This window comes from Venturia canescens, chromosome 6 (assembly GCF_019457755.1).
Source record: "Venturia canescens isolate UGA chromosome 6, ASM1945775v1, whole genome shotgun sequence".
Classification (NCBI taxonomy): Eukaryota; Metazoa; Arthropoda; class Insecta; order Hymenoptera; family Ichneumonidae; genus Venturia; species Venturia canescens.
The window spans coordinates 18,501,965-18,519,808 of record NC_057426.1 but is presented as its reverse complement, the minus strand read 5'-3'; positions in this window follow the sequence as shown (position 1 = coordinate 18,519,808).

Below are 17,844 nucleotides of genomic sequence, written 5' to 3'. Positions count from 1 at the left end.
TTACAATCGAATGATGTCGTTTCCTAACGTTCATAAACATGAAAATTGGTGATCACCGATACACTTTTGTGTGAATCGACACAAATTGACAAGATTCACTGACATTTCGTTCTGAATCGCTTTCCGCTGTGCGAATAGAGATCACACCTTACAATCGAGTGATGTCGTTTCCGAACCATCATAAACATGAAAATTGGTGATCACCGATACACTTTTGTGTGAATCGACACAAATTAACAAGATTCACTGACTTTTCGTTCTGAATCGCTTTCCGATGTGCGAATCGAGATCATACATTACAATCGAGTGATGTCATTTCCGAACGTTCATAAACGTGAAACTTGGTGATCACCGATACACTTTTGTGAGAATCGCAACAAATCAAGAAGATTCACTCACATTTCGAACAGAACAGCTTTCCGACGTGCGATCCGAGATCATAAGTTACAATCGAGTTATGTCGTTTCCGAACGTTCATAAACATGAAAATTGGTGATCACTGATACACTTTTGTGTGAATCGATACAATTTAACAACATTCACTGGCATTTCGTTCTGAATCGCTTTCCGACGTGTAATGATCTCGAATCGCACGTCGGAAAACGATGCTGGTCGAAATGTCAGTGAATGTTGTTAAATTGTATCGATTCACACAAAAGTGTATCAGTGATCACCAATTTTCATGTTTATGAACGTTCGGAAACGACATCACTCGATTGTAAGGTATGATCTCGAATCGCACGTCGGAAAGCTGTTCAGTTCGAAATGTCAGTGAATCTGTTTAATTTGTGTCGATTCACACAAAAGTGTATCGGTGATCACCAATTTTCATGCTTATGAACGTTCGAAAACGACATCACTCGATTGTAAGGTATGATCTCGATTCGCACATCGGAAAGCGATTCAGAACGAAATGTCTGTGAATCTGGTTAAATTGTTTCGATTCACACAAAAGTATATCGGTGATCTCCAATTTTCACGTTTATGAACGTTCGGAAACGACATCACTCGATTGTAATGTTTGATCTCGATTTGCACATCGGAAAGCGATTCAGAACGAAATGTCAGTGAATCTTGTTAATTTTTGTCGATTCACACAAAAGTGTATCGGTGATCACTAATTTTCATGTTTATGAAAGTTCGGAAACGACATCACTCGATTGTAAGGTATGATCTCGAATCGCAGGTGGGAAAGCTGATCTGTTCGAAATGTCAGTGAATGTTGTTAAATTTTAGCGATTCACACAAAACTGTATCGGTGATCACCAATTTTCATGTTTATAAACGTTCGGAAACGACATCACTCGATTGTAAGGTATGATCTCGAATCGCACGTCGGAAAGCGATCCAGAACGAAATGTCAGTGAATCTGGTTAATTTGTGTCGATTCACACAAAAGTCCATCGGTGATCTGCAATTTTCACGTTTATGAACGTTCGGAAACGACATCACTCGATTGTAATGTATGATTTCGATTCGCACATCGGAAAGCGATTCAGAACGAAATGTCAGTGAATCTTGTCAATTTGTGTCGATTCACACAAAAGTGTATCGGTGATCACCAATGTTCATGCTTATGAACGTTCGGAAACGACATCACTCGATTGTAAGGTATGATCTCGAATCGCACGTCGGAAAGCTGTTCAGTTCGAAATGTCAGTGAATCTTGTTAATTTTTATCGATTCACACAAAAGTGTATCTGTGATCACCAATTTTCACGTTTATGATGGTTCGGAAACGACATCACTCGATTGTAATATTTGATTGTTACGTCCTAGGGTCTCCACCATCGTGTTGGCTGGTATGTATCTGTAACATAAAGAAAATATATTTAAAATTGCCGCTTAAAAAAAATAAAATTTATTATTCGAAATAATAGTGACCAACATAGAAAGGCGAAAATAACTTTTAAGGAGCGCTATAGTTCAGTAAACGCTATAGTATGTAGACTAGCGAGCCCCGCGCGCAACTGACCTGCCTCACGGAGCCCGAGCGCCCGATGAGTCATCACTCAGCGCTCTCGAAATTTCAATTTTCATTAACTAACAATAATCGACTTAGAGCATTTTTAACAATTGGAACGTGTTTCTTACGAAAAGGGCTTTATTTTGATACCTCACACGGGTACCTTTTAATCATTTTTACCAAATATCAAAAGTTAACAATTTCAAATTTCATTAACTAACAATTTTACAGTTATCTAAATTTTAACGCTACGAGCGTGTTCTAGATCAAAATCCCTTTCAAATGAATACTCGCACGACCATTTTGCAATAATTCTTCTGTGAGTTATCAATTCGCGGAAAAACCGCGAAAAACCGCGAATTACCGCGAATCGTCCAAAAACGTCGAAAATCAAGTTCCAAACGATTAGATTCAATAGCAAAGACCATAATAAGTAACTTGGGTGCTTTTTACAATTTTTCCGAAACATAAAAATTTAACAATATTTAATTTCATTAATTAACAATTATGTGGATAAATTATCTCTGTTACTCTCAAACGATAGGGAACTCAATGCCCTTTAAAATGATTACAAACTCGACCACTTTACACAAATATTTCACCGATATATCAATTCGCGGGTTAACCGCGAAAAACCGCGGAAAACCGCGGATCACCCAAAATACATCAAAAACTCAGGAAATCAATGGGATTTCATAGCAAAGCGATATAGGACACAGTTCAAAAGCGATCGACACATTTTTAAGCATATAAACAATAATTGTTAATAAATAAACAAATTCCGCTACAAATAAATTATCGTTATTTTCAATCAAGGAATACAAATATATGTGTATGGGGAACAGAACCGCTTATTTCGCTATTTCTATCGAGGTATATGTGTATATAAGGTTTATACATAAGTTAAAGTATATATAGATATGTGAGGACATGTATGTACATAGACTCGCTAAAACGCTTCTTATATAATGCTTAGGCTACGAAATAAATTCACATAGGCGAATCTCTGGAACACTTATTTACAAAAACTGCAAATGCATTTCCGGTCTGAAAGTATATTTTTACACAAATAAAATAATAATAACTCACCCACTCGCAGAGGATAAATCTCGTATTGATTATTGTCATCAGAAAATCCGCGAGGTGAAACCCGATATCTTCATCCGGCGTAGCGCGACAGTACAGCCTATCAAAAGAATTAATTACGCGAATTCACGCACAAACAAAACTAAATAATTCTTCTTTCCAAACTTACCAAAATCCATACGTCGACACTCGTCAACCCTGACCCTTCACTCGAGTCCTTTTTTTTATGACCCTTTCTTTCCAATTTTTTCGAGGGTTTTTCCCAGCGAAAGGAAAGGACTCTAGAAAAAAACTTCTCAAGAGTCTCTTAGGCGAAGTCACGCACGTGCCAGATGTGACAGTCCTCGTCAAAACGCTGTACAAAACTTCCTGGAAAACGCACAGAAAAATAAATTGTTAAATGTTAAACAATAAAAGAAAGTATGCAGAAAACGTACACTTACCGATGAAACTTCGCTGCGCTCCGTCCAAATCGTTGTAAACACCCGTAGAGATCCTGCGAGCAAAATAATATTTATAAAATAACGAAATAATTAATTAAATAAGCAATAATTGTACTTACCAAACTCGAAATGTTATCACTGTCGAATCCAGAAGAACCTGAAAATGGAAAATGGCAATCAATCAATAAAATAAACATCAATTCGTAATCAATTAATAAACAACCAATTAATTGTTATAAGAAGAAATTAAATATACTTACACACCCGTTGTATCCAGAGAAAACCTAGAAACAATAATGAGATAATAATCTTACAATAAATAGTAAATAAGAATGTAAAATCAATAATTATTTAACTGAAGTTAATTAACTATTGATAAATAAAATATAACGAAAATGTACTTACCTTAAAATTAAGCTGAAAATAAATGTAAAATTAATGATTAATTAAACTGGTTTTAAATAATCAATAATTACGAGTTAAACGAATTTATAAAGTATATAGAAACAGTATATAAGAGTCACGGATACTCACTTTATTTGTGTGCGCCAACCAACACCGAGACGCCCGGCCTCACCGATACTCCAACGGGACGCTGCTATTTAAGAGCGCAGGCGCGCCGCACTCACCAGTTCTCGAGTCTCTCCACAGCTAGCCAGTCGAACTCCGGCCGAGAGCGAGCACGGATACTCCCGCAGAGCAGCTGAAAATCGAAAAGTTTTAATAAGTTTTTAAAGTTCTTTTTCGTACAAGTTAATCGTACAAGTTTATTTTAATTTTGTAACATCGCAACTTAAAAGTTTGTAACAATACATAAGTGTAAAAAGGGTGAAAAGTGTTTAAAATAATTATTCAAATCATCCTTAAACCCTCGTTGAGTAATTTCCACCGAATCTCGCGATTAATTAACAATTTATTTCCGTTGAGTAATTTCCACCGAATCTCGCGATTAATTAACAATTTATTTCCGTTGAGTAATTTCCACCGAAACTCGCGATAATTCGAAATCATTTCTTTCGTTCGAGTATTTTTCACCGAAACTCGCGAATTATTATCATCAATTTTCTTCGAGTGATTTTTCCATTCTTTTCCTCGAGAATTAATATTTCTCAATTCGATAAAATCGAGTCTAATTATTTTTCTCGAATTATAAATTTTCACGAGTTATTTTCATCAAGATTAACTAGAGTCTCAACTTCATGTTTTACAAAACCTCGTGTTCATTACTGAACGAATTTATTAATTTCATTCTCTCTTTTATCTAACACCGTAAATTCTTTAAAACGTGGCATTGTTTAATTTCATTTTCGTGCCTTAATTCAGCGATAAACCTGCGGATTCATTTCTTTTATAATCTGGCATACTTCTTTCATTCAATCTCGCAGTTGAATAATTAATTCAAGTTTTTCCATACGATTCTTTTTGTGCTAGACTCAGGCACGTTAGATCGTATTTTAATTCTTTTATTTGTATCGTTCTGTGCTGGAGAATTTGGCACGCCGATACATATTTCTATCTCTCTCTCTCTCTCTCTCATTGTTCTGTGCTGGAGAATTTGGCACGCCAACGAGATTTCTATCTCTCTCTCTCTTTCTCATTGTTCTGTGCTGGAGAATTTGGCACGTCAACGAGATTTCTTCCTTTTTTCTATCCTTTAAACAAACTTGAATTAATTATCGAAATATAAATTTAATTATGAAATTCTCTTATTATGCCTAGACGTCGAGGAGGCGTTAAATTTCAAATCCGCCGGGCTATCGCACGTGCCTGTAATAGACCCGCTCTTAACCGTGGTAATAATAAATCGTGGGTGAAAACGTTGTGCAAAGCCACTCAACACTCACAGCTATCTGAAAACTCTGGTGTCGAATATCCGAACGATATTATTTATAATTTGGTGTTAAAATCGGGTCCGAGTAAAATTCGCGTCGTTTCCGACGTTATCGTTCGGAAGAGCATCTTCATTATCGACGCTAATTCGCCATACTCATTGGGACGGTTGGTCGGTTCATCGATCTTCACTCAACGAGAAGAATACCATCCCGATTGTGGAAACATCTCGGGGGCATCGACCGTTTCCCGACCATCAACACCGATCGACATCGAAGTAATAACAATCGATTAACTCATCCGTCGAAGAATAACTAAACGGTAAGTGAGTTTTATTTTATTTTTATTCTGAAAAGGTCATCCGGTAAATATTTCACGAGCATAGGTTTCGGTCCTGAGGGGGAAAATCTCACCTTCTCAAATACGAGATCTAAAATAAGTCTACGCGTCGTACCCCGTGTATCATTTTCCTGGGCAAATAAATTCTTCCGGTTGCCGACCATCGAGCATACTGCTGACGGTAATCCAGTCTGTATCAATCCAATCGGTCAAGTAGAGTTCCACATTTCCAGCAGTCGGTAAACTAACCAACCGCGACCAGGGCAAATCCCTGTCGTACCAAGCGGCCCGCTCTAAAAAGTTTCTCTCTTACCGTCCGTAGCCGTGAATCGTATTGTCAGTATTTCGTTAGATAATTTGTCTCTCTCTCTAAAAATCCGGGCATTAAACCACACGACGTAACATTGATCTCGATTTGCACATCGGAAAGCGATTCAGAACGAAATGTCAGTGAATCTTGTTAATTTGTGTCGATTCACACAAAAGTGTATCGGTGATCACCAATTTTCATGTTTATGATGGTTCGGAAACGACATCACTCGATTGTAAGGTGTGATCGCGATTCGCACATCGGAAAGCGATTCAGAACGAAATGTCAGTGAATCTTGTTAATTTGTGTCGATTCACACAAAAGTGTATCGGTGATCACCAATTTTCATGTTTATGATGGTTCGGAAACGACATCACTCGATTGTAAGGTGTGATCGCGATTCGCACATCGGAAAGCGATTCAGAACGAAATGTCTGTGAATCTGGTTAATTTGTGTCGATTCACACAAAAGTATATCGGTGATCTGCAATTTTCATGTTTATGAACGTTAGGAAACGACATCACTCGATTGTAATGCATGATCTCGATTCGCACATCGGAAAGCGATTCAGAACGAAATGTCAGTGAATCTTGTCAATTTGTGTCGATTCCCACAAAAGTGTATCGGTGATCACCAATTTTCATGTTTATGAACGTTAGGAAACGACATCACTCGATTGTAAGGTATGATCTCGAATCGCACGTCGGAAAGCTGTTCAGTTCGAAATGTCAGTGAATCTTGTTAATTTTTATCGATTCACACAAAAGTATATCGGTGATCACCAATTTTCACGTTTATGATGGTTCGGAAACGACATCACTCGATTGTAATGTTTGATCTCGATTTGCACAACGGAAAGCGATTCAGAACGAAATGTCAGTGATTCTTGTTAATTTGTGTCGATTCACACAAAAGTGTATCGGTGATCACCAATTTTCATGTTTATGATGGTTCGGAAACGACATCACTCGATTGTAAGGTGTGATCGCGATTCGCACATCGGAAAGCGATTCAGAACGAAATGTCAGTGAATCTTGTTAATTTGTGTCGATTCACACAAAAGTGTATCGGTGATCACCAATTTTCATGTTTATGATGGTTCGGAAACGACATCACTCGATTGTAATATTTGATCTCGATTTGCACATCGGAAAGCGATTCAGAACGAAATGTCAGTGAATCTTGTCAATTTGTGTCGATTCACACAAAAGTGTATCGGTGATCACCAATTTTCATGTTTATGAACGTTAGTAAACGACATCACTCGATTGTAAGGTATGATCTCGAATCGCACGTCTGAAAGCTGTTCAGTTCGAAATGTCAGTGAATCTTGTTAATTTTTATCGATTCACACAAAAGTGTATCTGTGATCACCAATTTTCACGTTTATGATGGTTCGGAAACGACATCACTCGATTGTAATATTTGATCTCGATCTGCACATCGGAAAGCGATTCAGAACGAAATGTCAGTGAATCTTGTTAATTTGTGTCGATTCACACGAAAGTGTATCGGTGATCACCAATTTTCATGTTTATGATGGTTCGGAAACGACATCACTCGATTGTAAGGTGTGATCGCGATTCGCACATCGGAAATCGATTCAGAACGAAATGTCTGTGAATCTGGTTAATTTGTGTCGATTCACACAAAAGTATATCGGTGATCTGCAATTTTCACGTTTATGAACGTTCGGAAACGACATCACTCGATTGTAATGTATGATCTCGATTCGCACATCGGAAAGCGATTCAGAACGAAATGTCAGTGAATCTTGTCAATTTGTGTCGATTCACACAAAAGTGTATCGGTGATCACCAATTTTCATGTTTATGAACGTTAGTAAACGACATCACTCGATTGTAAGGTATGATCTCGAATCGCACGTCTGAAAGCTGTTCAGTTCGAAATGTCAGTGAATCTTGTTAATTTTTATCGATTCACACAAAAGTGTATCTGTGATCACCAATTTTCACGTTTATGATGGTTCGGAAACGACATCACTCGATTGTAATATTTGATCTCGATTTGCACATCGGAAAGCGATTCAGAACGAAATGTCAGTGAATCTTGTTAATTTGTGTCGATTCACACGAAAGTGTATCGGTGATCACCAATTTTCATGTTTATGATGGTTCGGAAACGACATCACTCGATTGTAAGGTGTGATCGCGATTCGCACATCGGAAATCGATTCAGAACGAAATGTCTGTGAATCTGGTTAATTTGTGTCGATTCACACAAAAGTATATCGGTGATCTGCAATTTTCACGTTTATGAACGTTCGGAAACGACATCACTCGATTGTAATGTATGATCTCGATTCGCACATCGGAAAGCGATTCAGAACGAAATGTCAGTGAATCTTGTCAATTTGTGTCGATTCACACAAAAGTGTATCGGTGATCACCAATTTTCATGTTTATGAACGTTAGGAAACGACATCACTCGATTGTAAGGTATGATCTCGAATCGCACGTCGGAAAGCTGTTCAGTTCGAAATGTCAGTGAATCTTGTTAATTTTTATCGATTCACACAAAAGTGTATCTGTGATCACCAATTTTCACGTTTATGATGGTTCGGAAACGACATCATTCGATTGTAATATTTGATCTCGATTTGCACATCGGAAAGCGATTCAGAACGAAATGTCAGTGAATCTTGTTAATTTGTGTCGATTCACACAAAAGTGTATCGGTGATCACCAATTTTCATGTTTATGATGGTTCGGCAACGACATCACTCGATTGTAAGGTGTGATCGCGATTCGCACATCGGAAGGCGATTCAGAACGAAATGTCTGTGAATCTGGTTAATTTGTGTCGATTCACACAAAAGTATATCGGTGATCACCAATTTTCATGTTTATGAACGTTAGGAAACGACATCACTCGATTGTAAGGTATGATCTCGAATCGCACGTCGGAAAGCTGTTCAGTTCGAAATGTCAGTGAATCTTGTTAATTTTTATCGATTCACACAAAAGTGTATCGGGGATCACCAATTTTCACGTTTATGATGGTTCGGAAACGACATCACTCGATTGTAAGTGATGATCTCGATTCGCACATCGGAAAGCGATTCAGAACGAAATGTCGGTGAATCTTGTTAATTTCTATCGATTCACACAAAAGTGAATCCGTGATCACCAATTTTCATGATTATGCACGTTCGGAAACGACATCACTCGATTGTAAGTTATGGTCTCGGATCGCACGTCGAAAAGCTGTTCTGTTCGAATGTGTTAAATTGTATCGATTCACACAAAATTGTATCGGTGATCACCAATTTTCACGTTTATGAACGTTCGGAAATGACATAACTCGATTGTAACTTATGATCTCGGATCGCACGTCGGAAAGCTGTTCTGTTCGAAATGTGAGTGAATCTTCTTGATTTGTTGCGATTCTCACAAAATTGTATCGGTGATCTCCAATTTTCACGTTTATGAACGTTCGGAAACGACATCACTCGATTGTAAGTTATGATCTCGAATCGCACGTCGGAAAGCTCTTCAGTTCGAAATGTCAGTGAATCTCGTTAATTTTTATCGATTCACACAAAAGTGTATCGGTGATCATCAAATTTTCACGTTTTTGATGGTTCGGAAACGACATCACTCGATTGTAAGGTGTGATCGCGATTCGCACATCGGAAACCGATTCTGTTCGAATTGTCAGTGAATCTTGATAATTTGTAACAATTCTCACAAAAGTTTATTTGTGATCACCAATTTTCATATTTCTGAACGTTCAGAAACGACATCGTTCAAATGTCAGTTCCGGTCTCGAATCGCATTTCGGATTGCGATTCTGATAGAAATGTCGGAAAAAATTGTTAATTTGTAACGATTAACACAAAAGATTATCGCTGATTACCTATTTTCGTGTTTATGAAAGATTGGAAACGTTCACCGATAAACGTCACATATCACTAATTTTACAGACATTTAGTATCGTAATCCGAAGGGCCATTTGAGATCTGAACTGACAATCGAGCGATGAAAACGTTTCCGAACGTTCATAAACATGAAGATTGGTAATCACCAATAAAATTTTTGTTCAATTCATGATAAATTAACAATATTCGATGACATTTCGATTCGAGATCATAAATTACAATCGAGTGATGCCGTTTCCGAACGTTCATAAACATGAAAATTGGTGATCACCGATACACTTTTGTGTGAATCGACACAAATTAACAAGATTCACTGACATTTCGTTCTGAATCGCTTTCCGATGTGCAAATCGAGATCAAACATTACAATCGAGTGATGTCGTTTCCGAACCATCATAAACGTGAAAATTGGTGATCACCGATACACTTTTGTATGAATCGATAAAAATTAACAAGATTCACTGACATTTCGTTCTGAATCGCTTTCCGATGTGCAAATCGAGATCAAATATTACAATCGAGTGATGTCGTTTCCGAACCATCATAAACGTGAAAATTGGTGATCACAGATACACTTTTGTGTGAATCGATAAAAATTAACAAGATTCACTGACATTTCGAACTGAACAGCTTTCCGACGTGCGATTCGAGATCATACCTTACAATCGAGTGATGTCGTTTCCTAACGTTCATAAACATGAAAATTGGTGATCACCGATACACTTTTGTGTGAATCGACACAAATTGACAAGATTCACTGACATTTCGTTCTGAATCGCTTTCCGATGTGCAAATCGAGATCAAATATTACAATCGAGTGATGTCGTTTCCGAACCATCATAAACATGAAAATTGGTGATCACCGATACACTTTTGTGTGAATCGACACAAATTAACAAGATTCACTGACATTTCGTTCTGAATCGCTTTCCGATGTGCGAATCGCGATCACACCTTACAATCGAGTGATGTCGTTTCCGAACCATCATAAACATGAAAATTGGTGATCACCGATACACTTTTGTGTGAATCGACACAAATTAACAAGATTCACTGACATTTCGTTCTGAATCGCTTTCCGATGTGCAAATCGAGATCAAATATTACAATCGAGTGATGTCGTTTCCGAACCATCATAAACGTGAAAATTGGTGATCACAGATACACTTTTGTGTGAATCGATAAAAATTAACAAGATTCACTGACATTTCGAACTGAACAGCTTTCCGACGTGCGATTCGAGATAATACCTTACAATCGAATGATGTCGTTTCCTAACGTTCATAAACATGAAAATTGGTGATCACCGATACACTTTTGTGTGAATCGACACAAATTGACAAGATTCACTGACATTTCGTTCTGAATCGCTTTCCGCTGTGCGAATAGAGATCACACCTTACAATCGAGTGATGTCGTTTCCGAACCATCATAAACATGAAAATTGGTGATCACCGATACACTTTTGTGTGAATCGACACAAATTAACAAGATTCACTGACTTTTCGTTCTGAATCGCTTTCCGATGTGCGAATCGAGATCATACATTACAATCGAGTGATGTCATTTCCGAACGTTCATAAACGTGAAACTTGGTGATCACCGATACACTTTTGTGAGAATCGCAACAAATCAAGAAGATTCACTCACATTTCGAACAGAACAGCTTTCCGACGTGCGATCCGAGATCATAAGTTACAATCGAGTTATGTCGTTTCCGAACGTTCATAAACATGAAAATTGGTGATCACTGATACACTTTTGTGTGAATCGATACAATTTAACAACATTCACTGGCATTTCGTTCTGAATCGCTTTCCGACGTGTAATGATCTCGAATCGCACGTCGGAAAACGATGCTGGTCGAAATGTCAGTGAATGTTGTTAAATTGTATCGATTCACACAAAAGTGTATCAGTGATCACCAATTTTCATGTTTATGAACGTTCGGAAACGACATCACTCGATTGTAAGGTATGATCTCGAATCGCACGTCGGAAAGCTGTTCAGTTCGAAATGTCAGTGAATCTGTTTAATTTGTGTCGATTCACACAAAAGTGTATCGGTGATCACCAATTTTCATGCTTATGAACGTTCGAAAACGACATCACTCGATTGTAAGGTATGATCTCGATTCGCACATCGGAAAGCGATTCAGAACGAAATGTCTGTGAATCTGGTTAAATTGTTTCGATTCACACAAAAGTATATCGGTGATCTCCAATTTTCACGTTTATGAACGTTCGGAAACGACATCACTCGATTGTAATGTTTGATCTCGATTTGCACATCGGAAAGCGATTCAGAACGAAATGTCAGTGAATCTTGTTAATTTTTGTCGATTCACACAAAAGTGTATCGGTGATCACTAATTTTCATGTTTATGAAAGTTCGGAAACGACATCACTCGATTGTAAGGTATGATCTCGAATCGCAGGTGGGAAAGCTGATCTGTTCGAAATGTCAGTGAATGTTGTTAAATTTTAGCGATTCACACAAAACTGTATCGGTGATCACCAATTTTCATGTTTATAAACGTTCGGAAACGACATCACTCGATTGTAAGGTATGATCTCGAATCGCACGTCGGAAAGCGATCCAGAACGAAATGTCAGTGAATCTGGTTAATTTGTGTCGATTCACACAAAAGTCCATCGGTGATCTGCAATTTTCACGTTTATGAACGTTCGGAAACGACATCACTCGATTGTAATGTATGATTTCGATTCGCACATCGGAAAGCGATTCAGAACGAAATGTCAGTGAATCTTGTCAATTTGTGTCGATTCACACAAAAGTGTATCGGTGATCACCAATGTTCATGCTTATGAACGTTCGGAAACGACATCACTCGATTGTAAGGTATGATCTCGAATCGCACGTCGGAAAGCTGTTCAGTTCGAAATGTCAGTGAATCTTGTTAATTTTTATCGATTCACACAAAAGTGTATCTGTGATCACCAATTTTCACGTTTATGATGGTTCGGAAACGACATCACTCGATTGTAATATTTGATTGTTACGTCCTAGGGTCTCCACCATCGTGTTGGCTGGTATGTATCTGTAACATAAAGAAAATATATTTAAAATTGCCGCTTAAAAAAAATAAAATTTATTATTCGAAATAATAGTGACCAACATAGAAAGGCGAAAATAACTTTTAAGGAGCGCTATAGTTCAGTAAACGCTATAGTATGTAGACTAGCGAGCCCCGCGCGCAACTGACCTGCCTCACGGAGCCCGAGCGCCCGATGAGTCATCACTCAGCGCTCTCGAAATTTCAATTTTCATTAACTAACAATAATCGACTTAGAGCATTTTTAACAATTGGAACGTGTTTCTTACGAAAAGGGCTTTATTTTGATACCTCACACGGGTACCTTTTAATCATTTTTACCAAATATCAAAAGTTAACAATTTCAAATTTCATTAACTAACAATTTTACAGTTATCTAAATTTTAACGCTACGAGCGTGTTCTAGATCAAAATCCCTTTCAAATGAATACTCGCACGACCATTTTGCAATAATTCTTCTGTGAGTTATCAATTCGCGGAAAAACCGCGAAAAACCGCGAATTACCGCGAATCGTCCAAAAACGTCGAAAATCAAGTTCCAAACGATTAGATTCAATAGCAAAGACCATAATAAGTAACTTGGGTGCTTTTTACAATTTTTCCGAAACATAAAAATTTAACAATATTTAATTTCATTAATTAACAATTATGTGGATAAATTATCTCTGTTACTCTCAAACGATAGGGAACTCAATGCCCTTTAAAATGATTACAAACTCGACCACTTTACACAAATATTTCACCGATATATCAATTCGCGGGTTAACCGCGAAAAACCGCGGAAAACCGCGGATCACCCAAAATACATCAAAAACTCAGGAAATCAATGGGATTTCATAGCAAAGCGATATAGGACACAGTTCAAAAGCGATCGACACATTTTTAAGCATATAAACAATAATTGTTAATAAATAAACAAATTCCGCTACAAATAAATTATCGTTATTTTCAATCAAGGAATACAAATATATGTGTATGGGGAACAGAACCGCTTATTTCGCTATTTCTATCGAGGTATATGTGTATATAAGGTTTATACATAAGTTAAAGTATATATAGATATGTGAGGACATGTATGTACATAGACTCGCTAAAACGCTTCTTATATAATGCTTAGGCTACGAAATAAATTCACATAGGCGAATCTCTGGAACACTTATTTACAAAAACTGCAAATGCATTTCCGGTCTGAAAGTATATTTTTACACAAATAAAATAATAATAACTCACCCACTCGCAGAGGATAAATCTCGTATTGATTATTGTCATCAGAAAATCCGCGAGGTGAAACCCGATATCTTCATCCGGCGTAGCGCGACAGTACAGCCTATCAAAAGAATTAATTACGCGAATTCACGCACAAACAAAACTAAATAATTCTTCTTTCCAAACTTACCAAAATCCATACGTCGACACTCGTCAACCCTGACCCTTCACTCGAGTCCTTTTTTTTATGACCCTTTCTTTCCAATTTTTTCGAGGGTTTTTCCCAGCGAAAGGAAAGGACTCTAGAAAAAAACTTCTCAAGAGTCTCTTAGGCGAAGTCACGCACGTGCCAGATGTGACAGTCCTCGTCAAAACGCTGTACAAAACTTCCTGGAAAACGCACAGAAAAATAAATTGTTAAATGTTAAACAATAAAAGAAAGTATGCAGAAAACGTACACTTACCGATGAAACTTCGCTGCGCTCCGTCCAAATCGTTGTAAACACCCGTAGAGATCCTGCGAGCAAAATAATATTTATAAAATAACGAAATAATTAATTAAATAAGCAATAATTGTACTTACCAAACTCGAAATGTTATCACTGTCGAATCCAGAAGAACCTGAAAATGGAAAATGGCAATCAATCAATAAAATAAACATCAATTCGTAATCAATTAATAAACAACCAATTAATTGTTATAAGAAGAAATTAAATATACTTACACACCCGTTGTATCCAGAGAAAACCTAGAAACAATAATGAGATAATAATCTTACAATAAATAGTAAATAAGAATGTAAAATCAATAATTATTTAACTGAAGTTAATTAACTATTGATAAATAAAATATAACGAAAATGTACTTACCTTAAAATTAAGCTGAAAATAAATGTAAAATTAATGATTAATTAAACTGGTTTTAAATAATCAATAATTACGAGTTAAACGAATTTATAAAGTATATAGAAACAGTATATAAGAGTCACGGATACTCACTTTATTTGTGTGCGCCAACCAACACCGAGACGCCCGGCCTCACCGATACTCCAACGGGACGCTGCTATTTAAGAGCGCAGGCGCGCCGCACTCACCAGTTCTCGAGTCTCTCCACAGCTAGCCAGTCGAACTCCGGCCGAGAGCGAGCACGGATACTCCCGCAGAGCAGCTGAAAATCGAAAAGTTTTAATAAGTTTTTAAAGTTCTTTTTCGTACAAGTTAATCGTACAAGTTTATTTTAATTTTGTAACATCGCAACTTAAAAGTTTGTAACAATACATAAGTGTAAAAAGGGTGAAAAGTGTTTAAAATAATTATTCAAATCATCCTTAAACCCTCGTTGAGTAATTTCCACCGAATCTCGCGATTAATTAACAATTTATTTCCGTTGAGTAATTTCCACCGAATCTCGCGATTAATTAACAATTTATTTCCGTTGAGTAATTTCCACCGAAACTCGCGATAATTCGAAATCATTTCTTTCGTTCGAGTATTTTTCACCGAAACTCGCGAATTATTATCATCAATTTTCTTCGAGTGATTTTTCCATTCTTTTCCTCGAGAATTAATATTTCTCAATTCGATAAAATCGAGTCTAATTATTTTTCTCGAATTATAAATTTTCACGAGTTATTTTCATCAAGATTAACTAGAGTCTCAACTTCATGTTTTACAAAACCTCGTGTTCATTACTGAACGAATTTATTAATTTCATTCTCTCTTTTATCTAACACCGTAAATTCTTTAAAACGTGGCATTGTTTAATTTCATTTTCGTGCCTTAATTCAGCGATAAACCTGCGGATTCATTTCTTTTATAATCTGGCATACTTCTTTCATTCAATCTCGCAGTTGAATAATTAATTCAAGTTTTTCCATACGATTCTTTTTGTGCTAGACTCAGGCACGTTAGATCGTATTTTAATTCTTTTATTTGTATCGTTCTGTGCTGGAGAATTTGGCACGCCGATACATATTTCTATCTCTCTCTCTCTCTCTCTCATTGTTCTGTGCTGGAGAATTTGGCACGCCAACGAGATTTCTATCTCTCTCTCTCTTTCTCATTGTTCTGTGCTGGAGAATTTGGCACGTCAACGAGATTTCTTCCTTTTTTCTATCCTTTAAACAAACTTGAATTAATTATCGAAATATAAATTTAATTATGAAATTCTCTTATTATGCCTAGACGTCGAGGAGGCGTTAAATTTCAAATCCGCCGGGCTATCGCACGTGCCTGTAATAGACCCGCTCTTAACCGTGGTAATAATAAATCGTGGGTGAAAACGTTGTGCAAAGCCACTCAACACTCACAGCTATCTGAAAACTCTGGTGTCGAATATCCGAACGATATTATTTATAATTTGGTGTTAAAATCGGGTCCGAGTAAAATTCGCGTCGTTTCCGACGTTATCGTTCGGAAGAGCATCTTCATTATCGACGCTAATTCGCCATACTCATTGGGACGGTTGGTCGGTTCATCGATCTTCACTCAACGAGAAGAATACCATCCCGATTGTGGAAACATCTCGGGGGCATCGACCGTTTCCCGACCATCAACACCAATCGACATCGAAGTAATAACAATCGATTAACTCATCCGTCGAAGAATAACTAAACGGTAAGTGAGTTTTATTTTATTTTTATTCTGAAAAGGTCATCCGGTAAATATTTCACGAGCATAGGTTTCGGTCCTGAGGGGGAAAATCTCACCTTCTCAAATACGAGATCTAAAATAAGTCTACGCGTCGTACCCCGTGTATCATTTTCCTGGGCAAATAAATTCTTCCGGTTGCCGACCATCGAGCATACTGCTGACGGTAATCCAGTCTGTATCAATCCAATCGGTCAAGTAGAGTTCCACATTTCCAGCAGTCGGTAAACTAACCAACCGCGACCAGGGCAAATCCCTGTCGTACCAAGCGGCCTGCTCTAAAAAGTTTCTCTCTTACCGTCCGTAGCCGTGAATCGTATTGTCAGTATTTCGTTAGATAATTTGTCTCTCTCTCTAAAAATCCGGGCATTAAACCACACGACGTAACAAAAGTATATCGGTGATCTCCAATTTTCACGTTTATGAACGTTCGGAAACGACATCACTCGATTGTAATGTTTGATCTCGATTTGCACATCGGAAAGCGATTCAGAACGAAATGTCAGTGAATCTTGTTAATTTTTGTCGATTCACACAAAAGTGTATCGGTGATCACTAATTTTCATGTTTATGAAAGTTCGGAAACGACATCACTCGATTGTAAGGTATGATCTCGAATCGCAGGTGGGAAAGCTGATCTGTTCGAAATGTCAGTGAATGTTGTTAAATTTTAGCGATTCACACAAAACTGTATCGGTGATCACCAATTTTCATGTTTATAAACGTTCGGAAACGACATCACTCGATTGTAAGGTATGATCTCGAATCGCACGTCGGAAAGCGATCCAGAACGAAATGTCAGTGAATCTGGTTAATTTGTGTCGATTCACACAAAAGTCCATCGGTGATCTGCAATTTTCACGTTTATGAACGTTCGGAAACGACATCACTCGATTGTAATGTGTTACGTCCTAGGGTCTCCACCATCGTGTTGGCTGGTATGTATCTGTAACATAAAGAAAATATATTTAAAATTGCCGCTTAAAAAAAATAAAATTTATTATTCGAAATAATAGTGACCAACATAGAAAGGCGAAA